The sequence below is a fragment of the Octodon degus genome, unplaced genomic scaffold, assembly GCF_000260255.1.
Source record: "Octodon degus isolate 3935 unplaced genomic scaffold, OctDeg1.0 scaffold00060, whole genome shotgun sequence".
Lineage (NCBI taxonomy): Eukaryota > Metazoa > Chordata > Mammalia > Rodentia > Octodontidae > Octodon > Octodon degus.
This window is the reverse complement of record NW_004524636.1, coordinates 10388885-10401458: the sequence shown is the minus strand read 5'-3', so window position 1 is coordinate 10401458 and position 12574 is coordinate 10388885. Positions and strand designations below refer to the sequence as shown.

Genomic DNA, 12574 nt, shown 5'->3' with positions numbered 1-12574 from the left:
TGGTGCTTATGCTGCTGAGCTATCTCTCCAGCTGCCTTGTGAAACTTTGGAGGAATGTTCTTCATCTGTACTTCATCTAGGAAGCTGCTGAGGAACAGGACAGAACTATGTGGAATGTTCTAACCTGGATTTCAGGTGTTAACTTTGAACAACATTAGGAATAGCCACTGGTGGTAGAAGACAGAACTGAACCCATGAAGTTATTCTTTATCTACTTCCCTTTGATTTTAGATTATTTTCAATAATTTGCCATTTGGGGGCCAGTGAGATAGCTCAGGTGTCTAAAGTGCCTGCTTGGGCTGGTGAGATGGCTCAGTGGTCTAAAGCATCTACTTAGAACAAGCTTAGCAAAGCACAGGGACCGCAGTTCAATCCCCCAGCACCACATGCCAGCCAGCCCCGCCCCCTGGTGGGCTGAGCTGTACACACACACATAAATAAATAAATAAATAAATAAAGTCTTTAAAGTGCCTGCTTAGGCAAGCTTAGGCAACTTCAGGGACCGTGGTTCAATCCTCGAAACCACATGTTGCTCTAGCCCCAACCCCAGGGATGGGATTTAGAATTCCTGACCAGGAGAATTATAAAAGCATGTGTTGGTATTTTGAATCATTTAAGGCACTCAACTGCTGCATGTGTTCATTTCCTCCATTAATTTCAAGTGGTTTCCATGAACACATCATTAGATACTTGTGTGTTAGTGAGAACTCAACTGCCCTGGAAAATCCCCTGTGAATCAGTGAGATTAACATGGAACTAAGGGACGCTGTCTATAGTGGGATACAGGACTTCTTTGATGAGTCATCTTTAGCTTGGCAAACTGGTAATGGACCAACAATGGCCTCTGAAGATGTTCCCTTCTCCTCTCCCAAGATCTGTGACTATGTTTACTTTCTATAGAAAAAGGAGTTTTGCAGCTGTAATAAGGTAAGGATCTTGAGACAGGAAGGGTACTGTGGATTATCTCAGTGGGCCCAAAAGGAAAGAGAATCAAAGCCAGAAAAAGGAGAGGCAGAGGCCAGAGATGACTGACTAGGAGGATCTGAAGATGCTACACTACTGACCACGGAGATCTCAGTGAGGAGTCACAAGCCAAGGGACAGAGGTATCGGATGCTGCATTTGTGTTAAATCACCAAATCTGTGGTCCTTTGCTGGAGCAGTAATAGAAAATCAATCCTGTCACTTCTGACAGGAAGTGACCTTAGGATGGGCCTAGTGAAGAGAAACTCTCCTACTGATCTCCATTTCTTTCATCTTTCTTTTTCTTTAATTTGGGTTCTGATAGATCTCTCAGCTTCCTCTTTAATTTTCCTTCCACAGGAATTTGCTCTAATAAATCTCATACGTAGCTAATCCTGCTTTGGCATCTGCTTCCTAAAGAAGCTGGACTAATATACCTAATACACTAGATGTGATTGGTAAAGGCCTTTTAAGTGCCTATTATATGGTAACTATTCAAACTGTCACATACTGTGATTATTTGTTACAGTAGCACCAAGCATCTTAGGCAAGATGCAGTAAATATGCCCTTGGAAAGAATCCTGAAAAACACTTGCTTATATGGAAACAAAGTTTTTCCAGGCATGAATCCCTGTCTTTTTAATAGTTAACATATCTGGCATGAGCAGTAGCCCTTACACTGGAAAGATGGCAGAAGAAGAGTAAAGAAAAAAGATCCCCTTGGTTTCAGAAAATCTCCTGAAAAAGAGGAAGGCTTATCAAGTCCTCAAAGCCACCCAGGCAAAGCAGGCACTTTTGGCAAAGAAGGAGAGGAAGGTAAAAGAGATCAGATTTAAGTGACTGGAATCTTTCCTTCATGATTCCTGGCAGCAGCGGCGTGACAGGGTGCATGTGAAACGACTCGAAGTGAAACCTCGTGCTTTGGAAGCACCTGATGAACATTCCTTGGCCTTTGTTGTCCACCTCCAAAGTATAACAGGGTGAGTTCACTAGTACAGAAGACCATTGCAAGACTTTGCCTGAAGAAGTTGTTCAGTAGTGTCATTGTTAAAGTCACCCCCTAAATTCTCAAAATGCTGCAGATAGTGGAGCCTTCTGTGACCTGGGGATTTCCAAATCTGAAGTCTGTTGAGGAACTCATTTTCAAATGTGGACAGGGCAAGATCAAGAATAAGACCTTCCTGCTGATGGACAACACTGTGAATGACGAGCACCTGGGCAAGGTTGGTGTCATTTTCTTGGAAGACCTCATTCACAAAAATCACCTTCCCAGAGGTGCGTTTCCAGGAGATCGCCTGCTTCTTGCACCCTTTCCACCTGTCTGTGGCCCGGCATGCTACCAAGAACAGAGTGGGCTTCCTCAAGGAGATGGGCTCACCTGGCTATCAGAGTGAGTGCATCAACCAGCTCATCCGCCAGTTGAACTAGCTCCAGAATAACAGAGGACAGTGCCTTGAAGCATGTTTTTATTTTGGGAACTTTTACCAAATGTCTTCAGAGAAGATGATTTTTCTGCTTTGAGAGACTGGAAGGAAGTGTAAGGGAAGTGGCATGGCAGGCACCTCTCAGCACTGCCCCATTTCAGAGAAGAGTTCCATTGTTTGCCATCATGCCACAGCTGAAAGCAACACTTGCTTTGGAGGAAGAGGTCCTCTTCTGCTGCATCTTCTGTCCTGGGGCTCACTGCTGGTGAACGAGTCACCCTCCTCACCCTGAGGAGGGTATGAGGCTCCCTACCTCTATGACTTGGAGAAGTGGACTGAGCCAGAGGTGTAATTGAGTCTGGATCCCCAGGGTTTTCTTTTGAAAAGACTGAAATACAGTTACCACTGACAGGAAAACAAGTGTTCAACTGTCTCTGTCAGGAGTCCAAGTTCCAGCTTTCAGTGATACAGCTTAGTGAGGTATCAGACTTGCCTGGCTCAGGTGGTTTCTGCATCTTGGCTTGGAACTGACTCAGCTTCTATTCTCTACCTCAGAATTTGGGAAGGGAGCCAGGCATAGTGGCACAAACCTATAATCCAGACAATGAGGAGTCTGAGGCAGGAGGATCACTGAGTTTGAGGCCAGTCTGGGCTACAAAGTAAGTTCAAGGCCTGCCTGGACTGCACAGGGAAACCCTGTTTCAAAAAGACATAAATGAAATAAGAATTTGGGAAAGGAAGAACCTCCTTCCTAGAAGTGGATAAAAGAAAAAAATAGTGAATATGTCCACCCCAGCTTGAGAGTAAATGCTAAAGTTCATTCAGAGTTAGCACTGTGACAGTTCAGAGAAGTTGGGGATAGTTTTACTGGTTTAGTTTGGGGTCAGGGTTAAGAAGCTCACTATTGTTAGATAGCTAGGTCATATCCTTAAATGCGACTTGTGCCCAAAAGTAAGGCTTTTATTTTGAGATCCATCTGCTTCAGTGCTTGGTATTTCAATAGATGGCTCCAAACTCAGGTAGGAAAGAGAATATGTTTGAAAGAAAGTTTTAAAAAATTCATAAAGTTCTTGTCTTCTAGTGTCTTGTGAATTCTGCTTAGTCACTGTTATCTCTAAGTATGACAAAGCACCTCCGCAGCCTGAAGAGACAGAAAAGTCAGAGCACCACTGAACAAACTGGGTTTGTTTTCCATGGTTTCAGTTAACTCTGTTCAACTATATTCTGAAAATATTAAAAGGGAAATTTCAGAGATAGTCCATAAGTTTTAAATTCCAACATCTTCTGAATAGTGTAATGCAATCTTGCATGGGCTCAATCCATCTCAGATTGGGTGTGAATTTTCTTTTTCTTTTGTCCAGAGTATCCATGTTGTATATTCCGACCACCTGTCAGTCACTTATTGGCCCTCTTAGAATCAGTATGTGGTCCCGCTGCTGTACAGCTTGTGTTCAAGTAAACTTGGGGTAACCCAACACAATGTCATGATGCCCATTTCAGGAGCCTCATTTTATCTCTTCAGGTAGGTGTCCGATTACATCATACCATCACTCAATGGGTAACTATAGTGAAGGAAGATTATTTTTTTATCTTTAAAGAGAATACAAAAATGTTTTTAGAAATGATACAGAATGTCACTAAATAAAATGATAGGAAGCCTACATTTACATAAATCTTATTGTGGAAGGATGATCCAAAAGTAGAATGAATATTTAAATTAAAATTTATTACATTCAAAAGTGCATTGCCATTGGTTTGCCCCCCCCAACACATTTATGCTGTTGTTTTTGCCAATTTCTGGGGCCATTCCAGGAGTCCTCATGAGTTGTGTTGTGTGGCTGCCTTGAATAAATTCACATTTGTCTTTCTAGGTTATTTTGATCCTGGGGAAGAATGCAAAATGATACAATACTATATCTGGTGAATAATGTGGAGGAGGATACATTGTAATATTTTCACAAGCATGGCTTTCAGTTGGGTGGTACTCAGCAGTGGCATTCACTGTATTCTTTATTGTAAGTCATGAGGGCATTCATGAAAGAAGACTTGTAGAGCTACTTCAGAGAGTGGCAAAAACAATGGGATAAGTGTGTTTGAAGTGAGGGAGAATATTTTGAGGGGGGTTATTTTATGGGGGGTTAATAGCAATATGTCTTTTATTGTAATAACTTTCAAAACTTTAAATATTCATGATATATATTCATGATATATTTCAATCACTCCTTATATATTTTTATAGTTTTTATACTTTACAAATTAATGATTATTGGTAATTTCATCTGTGTCTAATTTATGAGTTAAATTTTATCACAGCATTATATATAGAAAAGGCACTGAATGTATGTTATAAGGTCCAGTGCTTCCTGAGCTTTGTGGTATTCTTTGGAGGTTTATGATGAAATGTGAATAAAGGGGAGAGTAAAAACTATGAGTAAATTTTTGTGAGTAAATGTTTCAGAGTGTAGGAACTCTTTTTCAAGGTAAAAAATAAAAGCAAAATTTACACAAATGTTGGCACACACATTTGTCACACAACCAAGGTAGGCTGCAAAGTCCTATCTTCTGGGTCTCCTGTTTTTGGTATAATGTCAGTGCTTTGTCCATCAAGTAAAGTTTGGTTTTATGGTAATGAATTTGGGGTGGAGTTGTGATTCACTTTGAGAACTGAAAAGCAGAGAGGCTGATGTTAGTGACTCCTAAGCTGAGGTCTAGCGAGACTTAAAGTGTGTGCCACCACCCTTCTGGAAGCAAGCTGCCAAGGGAGGAGGCCAGAGCTTGTCAGGGGAAGAGATTACCTGGAGAAGAACCAAGCTGACTTGACCAGAAGTCTCAGTCAGCTACTAGATGTGAATGAGGCCCCCAGCCCAACCCTCAGCAGATCTGTCACATGACCACAAATAAGACTGAGACCAGCCACAGTATCAGAGACAAGGGATGAGCCCTGCCCAAGTTGTCAACTACAAAAAGAAGTAAATAAGTGATTTAGGTTTTATGCTACTGAATTTTGAGATGGTCTGTTATGAGGCAATAAATAACTGACACAAGACAAACACTTACATGCTCCTCTCCATATGAAATAATAGATAAGCCGAAGCCTGAGACAATATTTGAATGACATAAATTGTCAAAGGCTTATTACAAAGATACAGGTAAAAACACTGACAACTCAGTAAGAAAAACAGTTTGACAACTGAAGCATTAGGAAATGGCATGAACAAGTAATTCATAGGTAGGAAAAAAGTAATAGCCAATAAAACATGAAAAATCATCTAACTGTAAATGTAATCCAGGAGATTAAAATCAAAACCAACATGTAGAACAATTTTATAATCACTAGTTCAGTAAAAGTACAATATAACAAATTTTGATATGAAGTAATAAGAGTTCACTACACTAATTGCATTAGTATAATTTGCGACTGTTACTTTGGAAAATTTTGGGAATAGCTAGTAGAATTAACAATGCATGGTTGAGAAAGTTTATTACCAATGAATACAAGGAGACAGACATAAAATTATCATTGATGCATTATATACACACAGCAAGAAACTGGAATAGGGGCAGGAGAGATGACTCAGGAGAATAAGTGCTTCCCTGGCAAACACAAGTGTCTGAGTTCAATCCCTGGTTCCGGGAAAAAAAAAATGGAATAATCCATGTTCTATTAAGGGGACAGATGTTATGATGAAGCACTACACAAGAAAGGAGAGTGGTTGATCATTAGGTCTAGTAATGAACACAACAAGCAAGATATCACAAGAAATAAGCATATTTAGATAGCATTTAAATTGAAGGGCATAAAGTAGAAAATGACATGTTTAGACACCACTTAGGTTTAAAACCATAAAGTAGAACTCTATATGTTGTTTATCAATACTTTCATAGGTAAAAAAAATTGAGTGATTAGAAATAACAAACATTAGAAGTATATAGTTGCTTCAAAGAAAGGGATTTAGAGCAAAGAATGACTATCACTTTATAGTTTAAATCAGTTGGTGGGCGCTCAGAGACCATAAATGTGCCCATGGTGGGTATTGTTCTCCTGAGTTACTTAATAGTTTAAAAGACACAAAAGTAAACAAACTTAAAAATCTGGCTTAGTTTTCTGAAAAGCTACTTGAATTCAGTAATGAAAGTCCTGCTAAATCTCTAGCCTGCAGGTTCCAGGCCTGCCTGTTACGCATTTCCTTGATTCTTCATCTCTACGATCCAACCTGATATTAGAACAGGGGATTCATTTAAACTCTTTTATAGATACTTTGACCAATATCGGGAAAGCTTTTGGTGTCAGTTAATTCATTTGAGTTTGGCCCAGAAAAGTATTTCCTTCACTTTAATTTGCTGCTTTGTGGATGTAAATATGCATGCAAATGGTTTGAAGATGTTTAAGTGTATGACTGACTAACATAACTAAGAGCTCTCTGCAACCCGACAGTGTGGAATATTTGTCTCTTTTTTCTATTTCCCACATCAATAGAAAAAATCAAATTTTTTCCACTGGAAGATGAGCAAGAGATCTCATAAAGAAAAAAGACGGAGTGTTTGATGCAAATATGAGATAATCTTTTATGCATTTTCAACCACATTCAAAGAAGTTGGTTTTCACAAATTAGAGTTGCTTTAAAGTTTTAAGAAAGTGTTTTCCGAGCAAGGTGATACAACAGGGAAGAGGAATAGAAATGCATTTGATGAGCACGTGCTAGCTGGAAAATTCACATAATTCAGCTTTAATTAAAGAATAGAATCAGGAGATAATCAGGGGGCTTAGAAGATACACAATGAGTTTGTGTTAGGATGAAGTACCTGTGAGTACAAGCTACCCTAAACCTATTTGGAAAGCAGCACCTCATCAAATGACGTGCTTTGGAATTCTAAGATAATAAAATACTTCTCCACTGCTCCCCATTGGAGTTCATGGAAAAATACAAGCACTAGAAATTTGTATCTCATCTCTTCTAATGGAATTTAATACAGAGATGACAATTTATTTGATTTGAGTGTGATTTGGTTTTCTGATAACTTTAGATTTAGAGTGACCCAGGAACAAATGCTGAATTGTAGGAAAACAAATTTGCACTTTTGAATCTATAGTTTTGTGCTGTTACTACACGAGAGTGAATGAAGGAAACAGGAGACTTAAAATGAGCTGAAAAGTAATAACGGTTTGGTTTTGGCTTTTAGCTTTACCCTCAGAGCAATCCCAGGAGGGTGTGAACCGTGCCACAGGAAACACTCACCTGTAGCGGAGGGTTTGGAGCTCTGTAGCCAGCATCAATAACCGGCTGTGGATGGCTTCTGCAAGGCACTGGAGAAAACTGTCCTCTCCCAGGAGAGGAAATTCCTCTCAGATGGCAGCTGGGAGCCTCAGCCGGAGCATGGAGCAGCTGCGCACCGTGGCACTGCCTGGTGACAGCAACTGCCCCTCCTCAGGGGCATCTCTGTGATCTGAGAAATCAGAAGAATCTGTGCCTCCACCACTGCATCCCTCCAAAGGTGAAGAAAAGCTCAAGCTTCTCTCAGGCGCTCTTATACCCAACCCTCGTGCTTTTCTCTATGACTATTCCTCCCACAATAATTTCTACTAAATCAAACTGGGAACATCACTTTAGGTTCTCATACCTTTCTACCTATGTGGCAGCTCTGCTAATGGTGCGACTTTATGCTGCTCTTAAAGATTAAACACCAGGCTGGATTCAAAGGTCTGCTTTGCACTCCAAAGATGTGACTGTCACAATCAAATGTCTTCATTTTAAGTAGTATAATCTCCACTACACATTCAAGAAAGTTCCAGTGGGAAGTTCATTTAATTTTTAAAAAATGAAATCCTATCATTGCAATACTTGTCCAGCAATAAACATGCTTCCTTCAGTGAATGGAAAGGCACCAAAATACATCTGAAAACATGGCACTAAGCCATCTACAGTGATTATTTTTGGGAAGTAATTTGCACAATGAAAAACAGTGAATATTAATAAGCAGGCTTTGATGTTGTCTAAAAGAACTTGCAGTGGATAAAAATGGAAAAAAGTTTTGGGTAAAATGACAAAGATTGGGGATTTCCAAAAGACCTAATGTCATAAGAAAATTCTTAGGAGTGTTATCCTAGACCCTACACATTTTGATGCTGAGCTGTAATGAGATCTTGAGCTTACTCTGTGATCCCCGGAGATTGTCTCACTGCTGCCATGTAGATTTAGGGATGTTCACTTGCTTTTCTTGGGACTTCCATATGCAGAGAGCTGATGCCATGTGAGGTGCTCTGTCTCATCCATGGGAAAGCCCAGGCATGGCATCTCCCTGTCCAGCATGCTGCTGGGGAACAAGGCATTTTCATGCCTTTGAATAAAGCCCTGATTGTTACATTCTATTTTTGGCTTATTGCTTTAAACAACTCCCAATGTAGTATATGCTATTGGACTATAGCTACAAAATCAAAAGAACTAGCCACTGTATAAATTCCTATACTTCTCCATTTCTTCTCTATCCTCCTCCTCTGGCTATATGGTGAGTTGAACAGCTCCTGGGTAAAATAGGTCTGGGGGCATTTGTCTTTGGCTGGAGCTTGTTATCTCGGTAGTGATAATGAGATCTTCAGAAAGAATTCAGCATCTCCTCCTGATATCCTGCCCTGGCTTGGTGAGAGCAGGGCTGCCTTCCACTCCAGCATTAGAGTTGCCAAAGCCAAGCCAACATACATCTCATGGTGTCCTCCCATTAGGAATACCATTAGGAGTACCTGCAATCCCTCCTACATCCCTAAGTTTTGCAGAGCCGAGTGGTTGGCTTTAATGGAACACACATCACCTGCATCCTTTGTGGTAGCTCCCTGAAGGACCCACTTCCTAACTTGTTCTCTCTCATGGCTAGGAGATCAAGACTGACTGTTGGCAGGAGGCCTGAGTTCCTTTCTACATAGACCTTCCCATAGGCTGCTGCAGTGCCCCCACACTTCTGGTGTCCCGCAGAGTGGATAAGACAGCAAGGCAGAAGCTGAGTGCATCCTTTGACCCGTAGTTCTGCCACATACTCTCTGCTCAGAGCAGCTCACTAAGTCCAGGATGCAAAGAGAGGCACAGCAGGCTTCACACCAGGGAGGGAGGCATGATGAGTAGTGGGCATCTTTTACAACTGACACATCCTGTCAATTCTGACAGCTTCTACTACAAATTCTATTTCTTTCTTCTCCATTTATATCCACTTTCATGCTCGCATGACAAGAAGGTAGCATAGCAGAAATAAAGCAGATGGTTTCTCTTTTTTAGGGATGCAAAGCTACTATGTTCAAAGTAGCTTTTCCTGGGTGTTGTTTCTTTCACTGAGATAACAGTGGGATAGACAATCATGCCCTGTGCCTGTTTGCTTTTAGCTTTTATACATATAGCATCTCAATAACCCAGTATCGCCTCTCCTTTGCTCTAGAATGAGTAGGACTCTGCCTAACTGGGAAAATCCATGACAGTTGTGCTAAAGCATTGTTTGTGCTTGTTCTGGCAGGATTCATATTTTAGTAACAATCACCCATAAAGAAAGTCACTGTTTCCAGTCTTGGTTTTCCTGCCTTGAAGGACAGGGCACTGATATGAGCATGGCCATATTTCTTGCTTTATTTACTGCTCTCCCCATCCACCCTTCCTGTCTTTCCTCCAACCTTCCTCCCCAGGCCTGGCCCAGTCTGAATGCTGAGCAGCAGAACAGCAGTTTCCGGTTACTGCCCCCTAGATATTAGCTAACTGTGGTCCTCAAAATACGGCTTACTTGACATGTTCATTCCTGGAAATAATTCCAGATCTTTGAATTAAAATATTTGAAAATCTGATGGGAAATCACATTTAATAATTCTGAAGACTCTTAGTCTTTATTTTATTTTATTGAAACAGGGTATCACTAGGTAGTTTGGAAATACAGACTAGTCTTAAACTCACTATGCAGCCCAGGATGCCCTCAAACTCATAATGATCCTCCTGCTTCAGCCTCCTAAATGCTGGGATTATAGGTGTGGACTACCACTCTGGGCTGTTTGGCTCTTATCTGGTAAATTTCAGTCCTTGTTACCTTGGTGATTATTGTAGTCAGGATTTAGAGGGGAATGTATTTAATATAGGACACATAATTGGTAAGATTAGTTTGTAGTATTTACCTAAACAGTCAAATGCAGAAGAGTGAGAGAGATCTGTCCACACAGCAGAGACCTAAAGAATCCAGCTGAGGGCCTGGATCCCATAGTGATGTCCTGCACAAGTCCAGCTGGAGGCCTAGAGCCCACAACAATGTCTCATGCAGGTCTGTTTCAAAGAGCTGTACTGGGAAGGTCCAAAGGCCAGTGGTGAAAGCTAGAAAGTCTATACCAGTGAGATGAAGGGTTCATACTGGCAGGCTGAGGGGTCTGCACTGGAGCCCAGAAGTTATGCTCAAGGCAAGAACCAGAGTGCGCCAAAAGGAACTGTAGCCATCCTCAATGACAGCCAGGACCTGAGCTCCCCAACCATGAGAACAGCTGAGTTCATACCAAAAATGTCAGCATGACCTCTCCAGGAGAAATAACAGCACAGCACCTTTTCCCTTCTCCTTTTATGCTCTTAGCAACAGTTCTTAGGTGGACCTTCCACAACCAGCACCACATGCTTTCTCAGTTCAGCTGGGTGTTACAAGCTATTAATTAATCCACCACAGTAATAATTTTTGACTTTGTTACTCTTTCTTGTTTCTCTAATCAATGGTGGGGACATCTCTGGACCAAACCCAGGTACACAGCATACTGCCACACCCTCAGGACCCCTCCACCCCTCCAGATCCCCCCCCCAAGCCCGCTGAGTGAGAACTTCTGCCTTGCTCTCCCAGGCATTGGGTACCCCCAGACCCAGCCCAGGCCCAGGCCTGGCTAGTGTGTGGGAGAGCTTCTGCACTCCCCTGTGCCCCCTGGACCCCTCCAAACCCTGACCAGGCCTGGCATACAGGCCTGGGGTGAAACTCTGCAGCTGAAGTCCCTATAGAGAGACTAGGCACCAGAACCACCCAACTAATCCAGACGCAGAACATCTTGCCAGACAGGCACAACAGGTTCACTTAAAAGGACTGCAGCAGGAAGGAGCTGAGGACAGCAGCCAGACCTAAGCCAGGCACAGCTGGATAAGTCCAAACTTTGTAAATCTGCACCTGAACTTCAGTACGTGCTAAGGTTATAACTGCACCAAAGCTCTACACCAAACATCAGAGGACAGTGCTATGCAAAATGAGAAAAAGAAGGAGCAAAATGCCATCTCAGGCCTCAAGACTCCCAGAACAAGTGCAAAGAACACTAGCACAGAAGAAATTGGGAATCACACAGCTGAAATGTCTGAAACAATAGCCTATGAAGTAAAGAAACAACTGCAAAAAGGTATAGAGGAACTCAGATCAAAATGACCTCTGAAATATAAAAAGAAATCTCTGAATTAATAGCATCTAAAGTAAAGAATCAAATGCAGAAACATATCGAGGAAACCTGACCAGAAAAATTCTCTGTAGTAAAAGAATTAATAACTGCTTCTAAAGAAGACACTGATAAAAAAAGAGGAGATTAGAAAAATGACGGATTCCTTGAATGAGCAATAATGGAAAGAAATAGATCGCATGAAGCAGAGTAAAAGAGAGATAGAGGAACTTAAAATCTCAATCACAAGCTTGCAAAACCATTTGAGTGAAAGTGAAGACAGAGTTTCAGATCTTGAAAACACTGGTGCAGCTAGTGAAAAGGTAAGAAAAGATCTTCTAAAAACAGCTAGGATGCAGGAAAAAATAATTCATCACCTGCAAGATGATGCAAAGATGAACAATGTCAGATTAATAGGTATGAATGAGAAAGAAAGAATCAATGCAAATGATATAAAAAGAATACAGGCAGAAGTAATAGCAGAGAACTTCCCAAATATGAGGAAGCAATCTCATATTCAGGTAACCAAAGCATACAAAATGCCAAATAATTTCAACCCAATTAAAAACACAGCAACACATATAATTGTCAAGATCCCAGAAATCCATCATAAGAATAATAGACTAAAAGCCTCTAGAGAAAAGAAGCAGATCATATTCAAAGGAAAACCCATTAGAATTACGGCCAACTTCTCTTCACAAACCATGAAGGCAAGAAGAGCATGGAGCAGAGTACTTCAGGTCCTCTATGAAAACAAATTCCAGCCCAGACTACTATAC

The 12574-nt window shown here is 41.2% G+C and overlaps 1 pseudogene; it reads left to right on the top strand.

The window, feature by feature from the left end:
• The first annotated feature begins 1622 nt into the window (after positions 1-1622).
• Positions 1623-2390, top strand: LOC101590088 (annotated as a pseudogene).
• Positions 2391-12574: the final 10184 nt, after the last annotated feature.